The sequence below is a fragment of the Protopterus annectens genome, chromosome 3.part0 (genome assembly GCF_019279795.1).
Source record: "Protopterus annectens isolate FY-2018-M chromosome 3.part0, PAN1.0, whole genome shotgun sequence".
NCBI lineage: Eukaryota > Metazoa > Chordata > Ceratodontiformes > Protopteridae > Protopterus > Protopterus annectens.
Window position 1 is genome coordinate 949766187 of NC_056731.1, and position 20717 is coordinate 949786903.

Here is a 20717-nt window from a genome sequence, read left to right on the forward strand (position 1 = left end):
GAGAATGAGATAAATGTATAAGAATAATACTGGTTTATGAGTATACTAATATGACAGACAGAAAAGAGTTGTTTGAAGAAATTCAAAAATTGTTTTTGTGAATATGTCAATATTGATTGTAGGATATTTTACCTATAATGTGAGGACAGAAAAGGGGAACATAACACAGGATATTAAGATGTTAAATTAATAAAATATGGAAAATTAAAAACTGGACATATAAGAGAGGCATTTCTAAGGATGCCATTGATTATATAGTTTAAAGACGAAAACAACAGGGGAAGCAGATGGCAGATATTTCTAGTATAAGCTAGAATACGGGAAGAGATGCGAAGGAGGGAGACAGATGAAGAGATCAACTGTAGAGTTAAAAAAGTAAGAAGAAATAAAAATAGAGAATGAAGTGCTATACAAAGATCATATGACAAAGGACCATTTTATAAAAATAGATAGGATAGTGAGTAATATATAAGGAGTAATATAAAATATTTAGGAGTAGAAAGAAGCATAGAAAAGAAATTAGATTAAATATATGTAATTAGAAGAAAGAGAACAAAGAAAATGACAAATAAAGGAAACAGAAAACAGATGTGTGAAAAGAACAGAGAAAAAAAGTAAAAATGCTGTTACATAGGCTAATATTTTTTTCTGAATGAAAAGAAAGCGGAGGGTCTGCTTATTTAGGAAAAGAAGTAAAAATGAGAGAAGGAAGGATAGATGACATCTTAAATAGCAAAGGAGACATAAAATGCAAGCAAGAAGATATTATGGAAGTGGTAGAAATTTTTGTGGAAAAAATGTATGAAAAAGATTAAATGGATGGCCTAAAAGGATAGAAAATGAGAAAAAAAACTGAAAAAGTTAGTAAAGTAGGATAGTTTTAAGCAATAACTGATGATGTGGTGTGGTATATTGACATTTTACCCATGATTGGTGTAGTTTAATCATGAGGGCAAAGCCTGAGTGATTAAATAAAGCCAACTGTGGATAAATTTCAATATGCCACAACCACAGAGTTCATTATTGCTATTATACAATGACATTATTTAAGAAAAATAAATCTTACTTTTCTGAAATAATGGGCAGGATTCACGAAGCCTCCATGTAAGAGTTATAACTCTTACACAGAGGCTGCAGTTAAACGGAGTGATGTCAGCGTGCTTTGCATATTCATGAGAGCATGCTGAATCACACCTAAGGCTAACACGGTCCATGTAAGACAGTAGGGGGCGTGTCCGTAGGCCGAGCCCTGTAAGCGGACACGCCCCCAGAAGAGTAAAAGTGCCCAAAGTAAACACCCGCGACAGAGTCCATGGAAATGTGAATAAACACAACACAACACATGCCCCCACAGACTGTGAACATAAAATATATAAATGAACATCTTATATATTTTTTTTTAAATCATAAAGATGTTTGCCCGTGAGTGTGCCACAGTTAGCAGTCAGTGGAAAAGCATATAAGAACTACATATGCAAAGAAAGCCAAGAAGCAATAGCGTAGCGGTAGAGATGTTGGCTGAAGAGCAGGCAATCATGGTTCGAGCCCCCACAACGCCATTTTTTATTTTTAGCAAAATAAGCACGAAACAAGTCCCTGACAAACATGTACACATATAAAATCACATTTTATGTAAAATGTAATGAAATAGTCCATTTATTTTGAAGAAATGTGAGGTAACAAAACAATAAAAAATGTCAGATGTGCCTATAGCTGAGCCACAGATTAAAAGGGTGAGTGCATCTGCCCGTAGGTGAGCAGTGGTTAACCTGGTGCAAAATGAGTGCCCGTAGCTGAGCAGTGGTTTAACAGGTGCATATTGAGTGCCCGTAGGTGAGCAGTGGTTAACACAATGAAACTGTGTGACCCTAGCTGAGCTGAGCGTGATATGCCTGCTGACAGCCAAATGAAGCGTAAACCAGTGTTACCCATTTGCGCGGAGCTGAGCACTGCACAAACAAGCTAACCGACGGACAACGTTGAGCAAGCTGTAACAAAACTGCCTTTACACAGACACACCCCTAGCCTGTCTAGACAGTCATAAAATCTAAAGAGCAGTGGCTAGGTTTGAACCCAGGATACTATGCACCATAGGCAAGGTACTGAACCACTAAGCCATGACAGATATACTCAGAAATGCAGTAATAGCAAATATATAGGAATGAATAGAAAGTGGAACATGACAAAGCAGGTTTTGGGAAGTGGATACAATTCCAAAATGGCCAATCACAGATAAGTGCAGGAAAAACGGCATATATAAGCCCCATAGGTGGGAATACACAGCATAAACGATTGTAGAACTGGCTTGCAGCCAGAATGTCAGGTGTAGGTGAGGGTAGTTGCTTTCGAGCACAGAGGTGGGGCGTTGAGGAGTCCAGATACATGGTCTGGCTCCTAGTCCACAATCATGAGGCCCAACTCATGCAGGGCCAGGTCCTGTGGGGAGCATATAGGGCTGAGGCGTGGGACCGGTTGGCTCATAATCTCACCAGTGCCACAGAGATTCCAAGGACCGGTGAGCAGGTCCGTCACCACCATGCGGACCTGAAGAGATGCAAGCAGGACCAATTGAACCTTTGGATCCAGGAGGCCTGGCAAATGCCCAATGCCCCACTACTGAGTAAGTTACATTTAAATATGTATGTAAGAAATTAAATTAGCTGATATTATGGATGTGTATTCCAATATTACTTCATTTATATTACAGCTGCAGGTGTCCGTTCTGCGAACCGCAGAGCCTATGGCGATAGGCTGGTGTGGTTGTGCCACCAGGCAGGTCAGTAATCCACTCCCAGTAACTGTAAAGAAATATCAAAGTATGACAGTTAGCAAAAGAGTGCAGTGTAGTCACTAAGTAATAAAATGTGCAAGTAACAGTGTAAAAGTGTTTGCAAGTATTGCTTGATTACAAACGTGTGTTGCAGTCTGTAATCCAAACAGAAAAATGAAAATGCCTCAAATAAAGTCTGAAATAAAGATGCCCCACCTGTAATATAATAGTGCATAACCTTCAGCAGGCTGAAAAGTACAGCTGCAGAAGATGAGCAAATCACATGTGTGAAATATATCCCTGTTGAAATACTGAAACATGACAGAAGTGAGACTGCTGGAAAGGATTGTAATAACTACAGGTAAAACATGTCAATAAAGCCTAGAAGTAAGTACCATCCTGAATAGTAAAATAAAAACAAGTGAGATGGTGTGAGAAAGAGTTTTGAATCCACCAATAAAGTAGTAATAACCGCTGAATAAAGTATACTGCAGTCAGTACAGAATGAAATGAATGTGACAAGTAGAACCAAACTGCGAAATGTGTCCAAAGTGTTGCTGCAGCTGGAATGTGAATCCCAAAATCTGGATATGTTGCTCTCACTCTGCAATATGCAGATAGTATGATTGTCTGAAATATCAAACATCCACAGTTGTCTATAGCTATATAAAGCAAATGTAGCAGGATGATGTAGCTGAGCAAAGCCAGATATGAACGTGTATGAATAACAATAAAATATATATTGATGTAGCAGTAACAGTCCTATCACCAAAGTGAAGTAGTTATCATATAGGAAACTGTAGTTAGAACAGTAGTGTGTATATATCTGTAGCTATTAGAAATGTACAGCATATATATTGGTATTCAAAGGTGTTAATAATATTTTCTTCACCCCACCCTATAACCACATATAATCCATTCCACGCAAAATTGGTATGTGCAATCACAATTAACACCCCTGGACATTTCTCCTGATGGGTCATAAATATTTGCATGTCCGTTGATGCATCTGCCCTGTTCATGCATCCAAACCTGATGGCCTGTTGCCATCAATCAACCCTGCATGTTGTTGGACTGTGTATTGCTGTTCAAATTATGCATGTGTTATGCTCGCTGTTCAATGGTGTGAATATCTGGGTGTTTGGTTAATGGGAATACTAATGCATGCTGTTACAACTAATTGCGAATGGTATTGTATGTTACTAACCCAAACTGTCATGACATAATGCAAAACATAGAACGACAGGGAAGGCGGGTTCCAGCGGACCCACGTCTCCCACCTCAGCTGGCGAGTGCACCTGGCACTAGTGCCCAGTCTGGACCCTCCTCCGGTGGCCCTGTGCCACCTGCGGGTGGAAGCTGCAGAGGATGGGGCCCCCCTCTGCAAGCGTGGCCGGAGGAGAACCACCACTCACCCTCCATAGCGTCTGGACTGTGGTGCGTAGGGAGATCAGGGTCTCTGTTCTTGAGCCCCTACGCCAGCTTGAGGCACAGGTGGCACAACTTACAGGCATGCCTGTTGCCCGGCCTACACAGCCCCCAGCACAGCCCCGTCCTGGGCAGTGAAGGAACAGTGGCAACTGCCCATGGGTGGGGATATCAGTTCCACTGTTGCCATCTGTCGGCTCATGGGCTCTGGATATCCAAACCTCTGTCCCCGTCAATTGTGTAACCCCCCCCACACGTGTCATACACCACCCCTGTATGCATCTTGTTTGTCTTGTCTGTTGACCTACCCAACCTACCTCCCCAGCTATACCAACTTCCTTCACCTGACATACCACTCTCTCCTGAAAAAAATAAATAAATAAATAAAGGGCACTCTGTACCCACAAAAAAATTATGCCCCATACATAGCTGCCCATTCCGCACACATGTCTGCTGGACATGGAAACTATCAATTACAATTGGCTGTACAACAAGTATTATTGTTGTCCTGACACCTCTCTCAGGGGTGGAAGGTTTCAAATGTCACACCAAATTACATACATATGCACAGCTGTTGCTGATGAAGAAATGGGCAGCTATGGGCCTTACCTACAGCCCTCCTGCAAATCCCAAGCTTGTTTCCCTACTGTCTTACCTTCTTTGTGACCCCTTTTTCACCACTTTCCTGTCTCCCCATTTTCATTTCTTTCAAAGAAAATAGCGCGGGTGTGCGCCAGAGTAAGCACTGTTAAGCGGTTGTAAGCAGGTGTGCGTGGAGCTGAACGCCAGTGTGCATGCGGGAGCTACACGCAAACCAGTGCTAACCCGGTTACAACTGCTTAAAAGTGCCTTAGTCACTCTGATTGACAGGTCCTGTAGTCAGTTCAAAAGCAAAATAAAATCCCACAATCAGTCCCGAACCCAGGACCTTGGAAACAGTAGTCTGTATGACCTACCACTAAGCCATGACTCTTATACAAGAACATTGTGCTAAAATAAATATATCATGTAATAGTTTGATGAATGTAAAGGGAATATAGGATGTGTAGCACACAAGGCATGTCATTTAGAATTACTGTCAAAACTAGTGGATTTCCATAATAGTAGTGTGTGAACAGAAACAGCCATGCTAGTTGGTAGCTAGTAGGTAATAATGTCAGTTAATGTACATATATAAATGTATATCTATATATAGTTGTAGGTGTCATTGTGCATACACACTTACTACAGGGAACAGGAGAGAGGAATGGAGAAATGTGAATCTACAACACAGCCTGAATAATGAGAGAGATACTAACCTTTACACTCACAGAACAGTGTCCACAGCATACCAGCATGGTCCCCGCCCTTACAATCTGAAAGGGCAACACCTATCTCACATACCCTTTTATAGCACTGTCCTGAAATCACAGTGAGAACTGCAATCAGTACACAACTGGTTGCATGCAATTAGCAAATGCTGGCTTACAATTGGTGCAGAGGCCATCACATTGACCTATGCAGATACCTACAAAAGCATCCTGTACTAACACTCCACACATGCAATACATTCATTGCACTGTCTGGAAGCAGACAGAGGGAGAGAGACAGACAGAGACAGAGAGTGAGAGAAAAAAAAATAAATACACATGCTACATACTGAGTCTAAGCTGCCAGCAGTGACAGTAGCAAGCCGTGCCAGTAGCAGCAGGAAGCAGACGTAGTGGTAACGCAACAAGCTGTGACAAACACAGGTAATGTAAAGTAGCAGGTTAATAGTGTGCATACTGTGAACCCTCCAAATGTGTCATAGGTCTGTATCTATAGGTATGTCCATGTGATATGTTGTGTGTACGTAGTTCCACCAAAAGGGGATGACTATACATTACATGTCAGTCAGTGTTAGGCCATGATCCTGGCAGCAGTTGTCTGTGCGTTGTCCTCAGCAATGGCTGTAGTGACTGTTTTGAAAGGTCAGCCAGGTTCAAAAGGCAGGATCAGCCCATCACAAAGGCAAACTGGCCGGGAACAAGTGTCTGCAGGTACCCAATATCGCTGTATATGCATCCCATACTGAATAATTCCATAGTTTAGCAGACCAGGCCGGTTATGCTTATGATTTGGTAGCTCCCAGGGTCAGTAGAGGTGCCTCCTTAGTGGTGTGGGACCACTGTTGCTGTATGCCAGTGTCCAGGTACATATCCTGTAATGCGCACGCCAAGGTTAAATATCAGTCTTATATGCGGTTGTATGTCCTCTTGGAGTGCACGTAGCACACATCCAGGGATATCATCAGGTCACAGTGATGCTGTGTGTTCTGCTTTGCTGAGGGCGGCCCTCACCTGGACATGTGAGATGATAGGGAGGTTACATACAGCTGTGATAAGTATTTCAACTGGGGAGAAGGAGGGGGGATACGTGCACTGAACCTGTCTGCAAGAATGTTGCCAATATCTGTGTGTTCGGTGAATGTTAAGTAGGTGTGTATTAACTCAGAGCATATCTGAGGCATTTGGTCCATATGTGTAACATAACTGAAGAAGGCCTTGTGGTCATCTATAGTGTTTGTGGCCATTTCCCTCCCAGAGTAGGCCATGGCCGTTGCTATGAGAGACCGTAGCGTATTACCAGTGCAGACCACAGATGCCTTCCCTTAATGTGAATCTGCTCTGTCCTGCAGTAGCCTCCTGCTATTGTTATACAATCTGCCTCTGGCTGGGGTCCACCGGACAGGATGCCTAACCTTTGTGCATAGGGTCTGGGTTAGAAATGTGTGTGCTAGTTCCATGCAATCTGTGGGATGTCCGTGGTAAGCATTCACAAAGGGGTCAGCAGTGTGGGTTGTGGCTTCCACTGGCCCAGTGGGCAGCATGGATACCATCTCAATCCTAACAAGTGAATAACTGTCTAATCACATACATATCAAAGTAGTCTACTGTGCTGGTGGTGGTGGTGGGATATGTATATCCAGGCCGAGTAACTTGTGTCCACATCACACTAGTGATAGAAAAGAAACACTTTTGGAAAAAATACTTTATTATAAAGCAAAGCTTTCGGGCAAAACCCTTCTTCAATACTAATACATCTAAATCTAAAGACTGAAAGCTTATATATAGGTCTAGCATCACATGACCAGCAGCCAAATGAAATCATGTGACAGCAAAAAACACAAAAATACAAATCACATATTTAAAATACACAGTGCAAATGACATATATAAAAGGCATATATAAATCATTTTATATAAAGAAATGTTTAAAAAAGGAATTGTAAGAAAGGATTTTTTTAAAAAACAGACTCAACATATTTTAGTGTTACGTAGTTTCACTAAAATAGGTTTTAAGCTAACCTTACTATTAAGGCCAGGAGGTGAGTCAGCAGCTAACCTCAGAATCCATTCAAATTCCTTAATCTCTAAATAGTTATTAATATCTCCACCCCTAGCGTTGGGACAAACTATATCAATAACTCTAAACTTAAAAGAATGCTCATAACCACATGTACTAATATGTTTAAATAATGCATTCTTATCACAACATCTTCTAATTTCAGAGTTATGATCAATAATACGTTCTTTTAATTTACGTGTGGTTTTACCCACATAGAACGAAGAACAAGATTTACAAGTAGCTAAATAAACAATGCCTGGGGTGTTACATGTAGCTAAAAACTTAAAATTAAAAATCTGGCCATTGGTAGGGTGTACAAAAATGTCACTACCGTTACCAAAAATCCGTAAACAAACAACACAATTAAAGCACTGAAAAGTGCCATACTTAACAGCTGTAATCATTTAGTGATTAAGGAATTTGAATGGATTCTGAGGTTAGCTGCTGACTCACCTCCTGGCCTTAATAGTAAGATTAGCTTAAAACCTAATTTAGTGAAACTACGTAACACTAAATTATGTTGAGTCTGTTTTTTAAAAAAATCCTTTCTTACAATTCCTTTTTTAAACAATTCTTTATATAAAATGATTTATATATGCCTTTTATATATGTCATTTGCACTGTGTATTTTAAATATGCGATTTGTATTTTTGTGTTTTTTGCTGTCACGTGATTTCATTTGGCTGCTGGTCATGTGATGTTAGACCTATATATAAGCTTTCAGTCTTTAGATTTAAATGTATTAGTATTGAAGTAGGGTTTTGCCCAAAAGCTTTGCTTTATATTAAAGTGTTTTTTCCAAAAGTGTTTCTTTTCTATCATTCAACGTTCTGCAGTCAGTTTATACATCACACTAGTGGATGGCATTCCACATACAGTACCTTGGTATGAACCCCCAGAGTGAGGTTGTGCATTGGACCTGTCGCAGTGTGCTGACCGATGGGGCATGTTACTATGTTGTATGGAATGTGGCATGTATTGTTGCACAGGTGTTGGCTGAGCACTGATATCTGGCCATGTACTTGTGTATCCACCACGAGACACACACATGCAACATATGGGAGTAGTAGTATATTACTACACTTGAGTATCATGTATAGTATGTGTGCCATATATTGCTGACATAGTCTGCTGATATCCTGTTTGTGTTCTCTTCCAGGGAGATGGCGCATCAGAGTAATCCCGCCTACTCTGCAGCAGAAGATGAGGAGATACACCAGAGCCTGGTGCGGGAGTATGACATACTGTTTTCCCGCACCAGCTAGAATCAGCAGGAGAGGGCTGCACTGTGGCAAGACCTTGTCCGTAGGGTAAATGACATTGGCATGCATAATAGGACATATGAGCAGGTACGACATCACTGCAGTGATTTAATCAGAAATGTCCATCAGCATGCGTCGGATATCCACAGGCAACAGGTTGCCACAGGAGGTGGGGTGGCCACACATCCCCCCCTCACCAGACTGGAGGGGCTACTCCTAAGTGTTGTGGCTCCAGCCCTGTAACAGCAACAGCAATACACCTGCATCATGATGGCAGCTGGATCTACACAGCAGCATGACATGGAGCATGCAGGTACTATGCCATATGTACACTTGACTGTTCTGTACACTGTTAGTTTATGCATGTGTAAGGTGTGTCCGTGGTATGTAGCTGTCAACATAGTATGTAAGTGTGCATGTGTGATATTGGCAATATCAGCAGCTGACGTGTGAAAGGCAACTGGTGTACTGCTGCACTGTATCATATGCAGTATCAATGGCACAGTTGTGCCCACTGACATTAATCTTCTCATTTCTGCAGGTCCCTCTGGTGTTACAGCAAGGCAGGCCATCCATGCTGGTGAGTGTGTTTAACAATACCTATAATAGTCCTGATAGTGCTAGTAACACTAGTGTAATTCAGTAGTGCTCTGTCTGTATACTGCGGGGTGTGCATGTGTGCAGGTGTGCCTGTGTCCATGTGTGCATGTGTGCATGTGTGCCTGTGTGCATGTGTGCATGTGTGCATGTGTCCACGTGTGCATGTCTGCATGTGTGCCTGTGTCCATGTGTGCATGTGTCCATGTGTGCATGTGTGCATGTGTGCATAAGTGCATCACTGGTAACATTGTGTGGACCTGTAAACTGTGTTTCCTGTCTTCCTCCCACAGGTTCTGGTGCTGCTCTGGTGTCCTGCTGCAGGGAACCTGAATCTGGTGCCACAGGTACTGGTAATGATGATATCTGTGTAATGGTACAGGAAGGTGTGTCAGGGTCCGCCATTGGTCAGCCAATTGACAGTACACAGCTGTCAACCCCAACATTGCGCACAGTCAACCTGCCAGTACATCCTCTGTCACTATTGTCCCTAGGTGATGGACAGGATACAGTGGGCATTGACCAGGGTAATGTGGTATCTGTGGCACATGCTTCCCCACACAGCAGCCATGGGCAGGGTCCTGTGATGGTACCACACAGACAGTTGCCCATGGGTTCTCGTGGGAGCATCCGTGGGCGTACTGCCTCTGGCAGACGTGCCCAAAGAGGTCTGTCAACCTCAGCTATGTTTTGGGCTATCATGTAGGCACAGTCGCATATGGAAAGGTACACCAGACAGGGTCTGAGGGAGCTGAGAGCATGTCGCACAGCCATGACTGACAGTATGCGTGACATCGCGGATGCTATCCGTAATTTTACCGATGTCATAGACAGACGTTATGGGGACATATTACAGCAGTTCCACAACCAAATGTCCATGAGCCAGGGCAATGGTGGGCGGTTGCTGCGTCGACATGGCCGTATGCCAGCAACAGCAGCAGCTGGCAGTCGGCGCGGACGACAACAGGCCCGCGCCCACCCCCATAGTGCCAGCAGCAGCCCCAGCAATGCTGGGTCTCTGCTGTCATCGGAATGCCCCAGGAGACCACGTGCATGTGGCTCTGGACAGTCCCAACAGGGACCTGTTTCCAGTCAACACACTCCGCTTCTGATGACAGTACCCAGTCTGGCTTAGTACTGGATACGGTCCATAGCACCCCTGCCAGGCACAGGCACCGTGTCCGTGTCCACAGACACTGATCTGTATGACCTGCCATGTGCAGTCTGTGGCTGTCCACAAACCCCTGTATATGGCAGCCATGAGGTGGAACTGTGTGCTTGCATACACACATGCAAAATGTTAACTCCTAGGGCTACCACATACACGGACACACTGCACCAACAGTGCCCCACCCTGTACTGCTGTCACTCACCAACACACATATACACACATGTCAATTGGTGGTATCAGTGGCAGACTCAGGCATACCTAATTCACACCCTGTGCATATGATGACACTGTGCCACCTCCTGCAATCTCCAGCATCATTGCGAGAACAGGTAAACACGTTGCTGATACACAGGGTGAATACATAGAAGTGTATTAGTAGTATCATGTTGGTAACAGTACAGTGTGCTGATATGACTGTGTGTATATCCCAGCATGCCTGATGCAGTAACCGTATGACTGTCCTGAATTGTTATCTGCACCCATAGTACGTACCAAAGTGTAACAGCTGCACATTATTGCAAGCTGGTGGTAAGGATGTCAACAGATAGCCACATACATGGGTAGCACAGGGGGGAAGCTAATGCAAGTAGTGATATGCAATGATGGACATGTACAGTAATGGTGTCAAGTTGCCCACAACGACTATGCAATGTGGATGTTTGCGCATGTTGATATGTGTGCAGTACTAATGTAATCCAAATCACAATTAACTATGACATAATATTAGTTCTACCATGGGCATCTGCGCTGTGCATTCTTGGGTACATGTTGATAGTGCCTACATATTTGCACTGTTACTTACTGTTAGTGTTACCCTTTCTTTGCTGTACAATGAACTACTTCCAGCCCTGCTTACTGTAGCTTTGTTTGCATGCATGTCCGCTTGGGGTTCCCTGGAACACTGCTTCCACCTGCATTGCAGAGTTACAGTGCTTCTGTGGACTCTTAGTGACATCTGCATAGCGTACGATACGTATGTCAAGTTTACACATGACAGAACGTCACTGTCCATCCTGTTCGCATGTACATTGCCTGTGACACATTGCACATGTCTTACCTGACATTTACCCATGTGTGCAGTCATATATGCCAGTGCTATGAAACAGTAGCAGTACACCCACACATGCACACCTTCAGTATGTTGTTCCCCATTGGCCCTATGTGTTGGTACTCACCATGGCAATCACACTACTAGGGTAGCATGTGCAAAGGTAACCTGTGAATCACCTCTATGGTCCAGTTGTGGTTTATGTGAGTCATGTGGCAATGTCACAGCTGCCACATGTATACAGTCAACCATCACCCTTGGCCAGGAACGTACAACACATGTGTGGGATGCCACCACATAGCCAATCTGGGGACTGAGCTCACTGAACCCAGTAATGCCATACCCTGTCAAGTGGCATGTCATACTACAGTGACTACAATACAAGTCAGACATAGCCATGCACTGACAGCATGCTGAACACACTGGGGCATACGTGGGGACTCAGAATAGCATCCTGCCTGAGCATCACACACCTCCGCAGCTGGCACACAGGCATATGTTATGTCAGAACAGAGCACATGCCACACATGGCACACACATCTCGTGTGCCACACACTCACAGCCTGTAGGGCTACACAACACACCTGCTACAGATGTGTCAGGTACATGTCTTGGGCGCTGCAGTGGGGTCCTGCTCAACAGGCTGTATATGGTGAAGGTCACAGTGATATGCCTCAGGGGCACTATGGTCCACCACAAAACGCATGCATACAGGTCAGTCAGAGGCATCGACACATATGACTCAGTCATTGACCATGCCACTATGGATGACCTGAGACATACCTCCCTGGACTACATGATAGGGAACATAGAAGGGATCTCTCAGCATGTGGCATGGGCCAGTATGAGCCTGATCTTGGTTGCCAACATAGCCTCACCAGGTATGCTACCACTATATGTAGGAAGGGTGTTGTATGTCTACATTCTGCTCAGTCTCCAATGTCATTCATAGAGTATCTGCTGGCTGTCAACGTGTGCTTACATGCTAGAGAAGCCACAATGATGTGCAAGGGGCAGCTTGCACGTGACACCCATGGCCCAATGTATATTGGTGAAGCTCCTTGATACACACATACTGCCTTATGCTGCAGGACATGGATTACATAGCCACCTCCGTGGGTATCACACAGGTTAGGACACTAACAGTGCTGCTACACAACACCAGCAGTGTACACCGCAAGATGCATGCACTGGACACTGTCCTCAGCACGGTGAACTGCAATGTCTGTGCAGTACCACAGTCCTGATTCATGGCTCACATGTGCAACCCATCACTGCCAGGTTATGCCTCATACCATGCCTGTTGTCCCCTACACATGTAACACACATGGACAGGGGGGTGGCAAGGCACCACAGATACACACACCTCCAGGTTATTGGCACAGCACAAAGCATCAGGGCCTATTCATGTGCAGCTAACAGTGTGTTGGACTGCCATCTGGTTCATAGCCTGGCACACACAACCCTCCCATACACAGGAAAACCACCTATACTCCATAACAACACTGGCAATATGACAGTCTCAAGAACTGTCTTCATATGGCTGGACTGCATCCAGCCAAACATTGTGCGTGAGCATTACTGTAGCTACAACACACTAGTTGAAGGGTTCCCAGCATGTGGTCACTGAATTGCAGTGGAATGACATGTTACCACTCCCACAACAGGTGGGAACATGCAGCACCTGTACATCAACTACATGTAGACTATATGGCCCAGACCAGATGTGTATCCCCTGCTGTAGGTATTTTACCATATATACCCACACTGTATAGACACATACCACATGCGGCCCCTGCACAGTAAGACACAGTCTTATTGTTATGCATTGCAAATACCATTTATCCACTCGAGGCATGTGTCAGACATGGTAACGACTGCAGGTCACAGGTATTTATGTGTATGTGTCACACACATACATCATGTGTGCAATACCATTGCTGGTTTGGGCAATGGCACGAATTGTTATGCACAAAGACCCACACAGGGTCATAATGTGTGACACAACCACACGTGGCAGTTGTGGGTTACCAAAACATACCTATGTGTACTCTGACAATGGTAATAGACCCAGTAGCAGAGCGCACTATTGGCATTACTGGCCAACTAGTCCTGTTTGGCTGTGCTGATAGTGTGGTGACATCCCCTGTGTTTACTGGGGGAATATGCAGCATCTGGTGTATTGTAGTATTTGCCAAAAGGATCTGTCCTCTCACACTTGCATTTACACACACCCTACTACCCCCACACACACACTTGCAGGTTTCATACCCCTACCTAACTAAGTCACGACACGTGAAAGAGACACATTAGTGAAGCACGCTATTCGTATTGCTAGATGGTTCCTTTTCTCTGGCTGTACTCATAGGGTGCTGACATCATTAGTGTTTTGAAAGGGTAATGTGCATCAGGTAGTGTGATCTCCTGATTGCCAGGACTGATATGTTTGTCATACAGAATTGCACACACACAAACTCCCCACATCCAAACACACACACATGCCATTTGCAGGTTTCAAACTCCTACCTAACTATATTATGACACTCAAGAGAGCCGCATTAGAAGAGTGCGCTATTCGCATTACTGGAAGGTTTCCCTTCTCCTGCTGTACTTATAGGGTGCTGACTTTATCAGTGTTTAGAAAGGGGAATGTGCATCCTGTAGTGTGTTCTCCTAGTTGCCAAAAGGGATATTTTGTTCATACAGACTTGCACACACACTAACCCCCTCCACACACACTGAGCATTTGCAGGATTCAAACCCCTACCTAACTATGTTATGACACTCATAACAGACGCATTAGTGGAGCACACTATTCGAATTACTGGGAGGTTTTTCTTCTCCTGCTGTACTTATAGGGTGCTGACATCATCCGTGCTGAGATAGGGGAATGTGCATTCTGTAGAGTGCTTTCACAGTTGCCGAAAGGGACATTTCCCTCACACAGAATTGCACACACACTAACCCCTCTCCACACACACTGGGCAGTTGCAGGATTCAAACCCCTACCTAACTATGTTATGACACTCGAGACAGATGCATTAGCAGAGCGCACTATTCGCATTACTGGGAGGTTTCCCTTCTCCTGCTGTACTTATAGGGTGCTGACATCATCAGTGTTTAGAAAGGGGAATGTGCATCCTGTAGTGTGTTCTCCTAGTTGCCAAAAGGGATATTTCTTTCATACAGACTTGCACACACATTAACCCCCTCTACACACACTGAGCATTTGCAGGATTCAAACCCCTACTTAACTATGTTGTGACACTAGAAACAGATGCATTAGCGGAGCACGCTATTCGCATTACTGGGAGGTTTCCCTTCTCCTGCTGTACTTATAGGGTGCTGACATCATCAGTGTTTAGAAAGGGGAATGTGCATCCTGTAGTGTGTTTTCCCAGTTGCCAAAAGGGATATTTCCTTCACACAAACCCCACTCACCCACCTACACACACAACACACACTGAGCATTTGCAGGATTCCAGCCCCTACCTTACTACATTATGACACTTGAGGGAAACACATTAGCAGAGTGCACTATCCAAATTACTGGGCATCTGTTCCACACCTGCAGTATTTATAGGGTGCTGACATCTTTATTTCTACAGAGGTATGTACATGTAGTACTACCTGTCAGGTGGGGGATAGCATATATATGCATTTGCAGCCACCTACGTCAGGGTCAGATATGCACATCGCACTGGCAGGTTATGTTCTATACCATGCTTTGTGACCACAGGACCTGTAACACACAACACAACCAGTCCAGAACACCACACCCACATCCAGGACACACACTTAGTTTCCCTGGGAACAGTGCCGGGATATGCATGTGTTCACATACACCATTCCAGTTGTTAACATCAGGTACAGGCATATTGTGTGAGAACTACTCAGGCCTCTACCACTTTACCCTACAGCCACTACAATTTGTGGGTCCATGTGCTATGGCAGAGCCACACACCACAGCCACATGGGGGAATACATATTGCACCTGTCCATCTGCAACATGGGTACTCACTGTTCCACACCAGAGGTAGACCACCATTGTTGATATCTGACCATACCCACCTTTCCCTGGACATCCATATCCCATCTCCACCCCCAGGCAAGGTTGTCACTGCACACAAACTGTATTTAGCACAAGCAGACTCTACACTTGTGAAGACTGGGGTGGACGACTTCAGAGGACCCATGCTGGGGGACTATACTGGCCACTCAGCATAATCCTTGACAATTGCATTCTATAAGCATGTGTACAGTTTGCATTGATCATGCTATCCCACATATGCCCATGACTGTTCCACAACAAGACACCTGTCAGGTGTACACAAGCCATATATGAGCCGTACAACAGACAGAGTGAGCTAATACATTGCCGAGCTGTAGCCCACAGAGGGAGGACATCTGTGAACAGTTCCTGCATGGCACTTCATTCACACATAATCATCACAACACATTGTTGACAGTGGAATTGTCCAGAGAATGCAGATAGGGCTCCCCTCAGTCTGTTATTGACGGCCACTTACTGTTAGAGATCCTCAGCAACCCTCTTCCAGCACACACCGACAACATGGCTGTGGCTTAGCACATTCTAACCCTGGGATCTCCACTGTGCCCCTGCTTAACAGAGGCACAGCTCACTAGCCCCACACGTTGCCTTATGTGACTTACTTTACAGTGGCACAGTAGCCTACTGTACTGGGGATGCAGATGCCAAGCACACTCTGGCTGAGCTGTCATTCCCTAGGGCAACAAGCCTAGTATTGACCTCTACAAACATATGTTCAATTGTCAGATGCACAATATTTGTTGTGCTGTTCTACTGTTTGCAGGTCTTTATTGCCATAGCATTCCCTGTTCCTATGACCAACTTGTGTATCTGTGGAAGATGTTTGCATATGACGGCGATCCACTATATCACTTATGTCTCTGTAGTCATTTACTGTGTGCACTGGGCAGATTGCTGTGTTGTGGTTGGTTCCTGGAATGACACGTACAAATACCAGATATGTGTGGCCAACTGCTAAATGGAGATATGGCCTAAGTGTGTGAGCATGCCCAGGTCAGCCTTTCCATGGCATGTTGTCTGACATATGCCTCATTTATCAAAGTGTGCGAGCATGACCAGTGTGAGCTTTCCATATGTTGCACTCTGAAGTCCACCACATATTTGGGTGTGTGTGAAGTTCAACAATATCTCACGTTTATGGTTGTGTGTTGGGTGTCATGTTGTGTACTAAATGGCCAACTGCTTCGTGTCTGCCACAACAGGGATTATACTGTGCCTGCAGGGATTGCATGGGATACTTTGCACAGTTGTCAACATACTTTCATAATGACCTAACACTGTAGTACCGTATAGTGTACTGGTTCAGTACTTTCACTGTGGTGGACAGTATCCTGGGCTTTAGTCCTATCACTGCTTGACATATTCATAGTGAGCACAACAGACTGTGTAGGGGCCAGTTGTGCACATATGACCATGTTGCATTATGTTCAGATATGGACTACCTACACCAGGCTTTTCCAACATTGGTAGTGTATTCCACAACATGGGTGGACATTGGCAAACACTAGTGATGTTCCCTAGGCCATTTCTGATGCTAGTCACAGGGTGTGTTTGTCCTTCGACACACATTGTAACTGGAGTTTGCCATGACACATGTCATGGTTAGTATACTGTGCCTCCCACTACCTCTGACATAACAGTGATGCCCAGGGTTAGCCTACCATCTCCCATCCACTCATCAGGATTCCTCTTGAGGGGTGTCGATAGGTAACTCTCTGGCTGACCTGTACTGGGAGTTTACTGAAGAGTGGGGGTGCCTTCTGTGTTTTGGATCATTCTGTACAGCTTGTCCTATGTATGTCGTTGCTGGGGTTCAGGTCTCTCATGTGCATAGCTCACTGCCATTCAGATTGTACAAGGTGCAGCATGTTCATTGATTCCAGGTTGGACATGGCTTCATACATCTGGCACAGCTTGCCTGTAGCTGGTCAGTATGGCAGTGTGTGGGGCTGCAGTTTGTTTACTCAGGCAACACATGGCATCTGTTCATGCTCTTTGCTACTCCTGGTGGGGTACTGTCGTGGACTTTACAGTTGATGGAGGTGTCTGCTGAGGTATATCCCACAGGGGCTATTGTAGTCAATTGTGACGCTGATGAAGGATGACTGCAGAGCCACAGTGACCTCCCCTTATCTACATCTGACAACCTTCATGATTGGGTGGGTATATAGTATGTTTCTGCGAACACTACAGCCACATGTTTGTCCAGTGCAGGATATCTATCACCTTTTGTCCCCAGGTCTCTCATTACATGTTAGGTACGTAATGGGTTAACACCTGTGTGGTAATTTGTGGGCACTTACTGTATATCCACGGTGGTTGTCTATACACAGTTCTGCAATTAGCTTGCTGACATGGCTATGGATCCAGTTGTCTGTTTGCAGGTGGCCCTTTTGTGGGTTGCTTGTGTCAGCTGGGGGTCCGATATGCTGGGCTGTTTGTACTCCTCTGCATACATGTTCAGTCACAGTCCTTCCATGTTGGCCTATACCTATGGGACATATATACAGAACAGAGGGAAGGCCCAGGACCAGGCCTTGTGGGATGCCACTCATATCTGCTTTGTAGTCTGACATGGATGCAGCATGTCTGACCATGTCAGTTCTGTCCTTGGTCTGGTTTGCAACCCCTCTACTGACATAGGGGTATATATTTAAGCTGGTGAACATATCCATACTGAACTCGTAGGGTATTGTCTAGAAGCATATGCATGGTCCAGCTACGCTGTGTGGACCACATTGCCCTCATCAATGACCTTAATGACTGCTTCAAATGGGTCAAACATGTTTAGGGGCAGGATCTGCAGTTACGACACCCACACTGTGTAGGGTCCAGTATCAGTAGGTCCACAATAGCTTTATGTCTGCGGTACATACTGATCCTTTCCATAGCTGTGCAGACCAAGCTTATCAGGATCCTGGAGTGGTAGTTTGCAGTATCCATTCAGGCAACACCTTTGTTGTGAAGGACCACTGTTGTTGTACACTTCTCTTTGGGTACATATCCTGTGGTAGGGCTGACATTGGGCAGTAGTGTGATTTGGCATTCCATTATTCTTGGAGTCCATGTTGGCCTCAGCCCAAGACACCATCACATACCTTTGCTGCTATGTGTTTTGCTTTGCAGATGATGGCTGTTACCTCAGCATCTGCAGTGTCAGGGGACCAGCAGTCTGCTGGGATAGATATTTTGCATTCGGGGGGGGCGGGTTGCACTGCACCTGTCAGGTTGTATGTTAGCAATATGTGTGTGTGTTTAGTATGTTGTTTGTAATATCTGTGTGATTCGGAGCATATCTGTGGATGCCCAACATGGTTCCTACCATCAGTTAAGTAAGCCTTGTGATTATCCCTAGTGTCCTGTACAATTTGTATCTTCATAGGTTCATGGGTTCATACTAGGCTATCCATCCTAGGGCATTAGTAAGCCTAGCCAGAGTGTGTGTGTCTTTCGCCACCCCTTGCTATGTGTCTATTATGGCCATTTATGAATTTCTTTACTGTGCCTCTGTCTGGTCATGACACAGTGAAGACCCCCAGTATACATGTACGATCATCCATCCACTTGGCAATATTCCTGTTGAGGGATGTCAGTGAGGGGCTCTGCCTAACATGGATTGGGATCCTGTTTCTGGGTGTGGGGAGCCTCTGGGTTATGTATCTGTCCCTCCAGCCCATCCTATTTCATTATGTGTTGAGGCTGACATCTGTCACTCTCACAGCTCCAATGGCTTTGATTTCCTGTGGTGGAGCATGTCCATTACTCCTGTGTTGGACATGGCGTTGTACAACAGACATAGAATGCCTCTGTGTAGGCAGTCTGTGACTGCATTCAGCTGGGGTGTCTACGCCCAGGCAGCATATGACATATATTTCACACCCTTTATCCTCTTGGTGGGGTAACTATGAGGTATTCCGAACCGCTGCAGGTGTCACATACAATATATCCCATATGAATCATTGTACTAAATTATGGGTCTGATAAGGGAACAGTATAGCAGCACAGTGACCTCTGTTGATGTAGATGTGAATCCTTTCATGATACGGTGTCCAGTATCGACAATCTTCCTAGCCACATTGGCACTGTGAGTGTCACATGACAGAGTACTGTCGACTTGTGTCCCTAGGTCCCTGATTACTCCTTGCATACATAATGGTTTGCAACCTATGTGGTAATTTGTGTGTACCTTGTCTGGTATTTGGTGGGACATTCATACTGTCCAGTGTCTTCAGGATGCCTGGGTGGAGTTCTTGTGTGTGAGAGTGTGGTCTGTCGCATGCTACAGACTGTACAGCAGTTTTGACTACACTTAGGTGCACATGGGTGGTCTCCACTGCTTTGTGCATTGTCAGTTACCTGGCAATATGGGTGTCTGTGCTGCATATGGATATTCCCCCTCCTTTGATGTTTTGCTCCAGGTGTTGGGGCCATAACGCATGATATGTGGTATAACCTGGTAGTGCTGGTGTGCTATCACTAGGCTTGCAGCAGGCTTCTGTCACTGCTCAGACATCGATGTTCTCCATACTGGGAAGTGCCTCAGGGGCATGCATATTGCAGTTTACATATCTGGCATTGGTCAGCATTACCCTTATGTTTCTTACCACTTATGTTTTCTACGGTGGTGGGTAATCTTTTTGGCCTTGCCTACATATGGCTCTATGGAGGTGGCAAAGGCCTTATCCAGTATCCAGACACACAGGGGTAACAGGTGCAAGCCATCCCTGGAACAGCAGCATGGCTTGTCATGCTTGACATCTCAAGCAGACAGACATTAGACCCTCTTGGACTGACAGCTGTAACTGTGCCACCTGTTAAACATGATCATTCTGTGTTTGTCCTGTGGCATCATTCTTGGTGAGGGTTGGATGCTGCACACGGCCAATGTCATACCGGCCTGGGGTACATACTCAGAGAGCTCATCCATGTCTCTTTTCATGTAGCCCAGGGAGGTACATCTCAGGTCATTCACACCAGCATGGACATTGAGTGCAGCATATT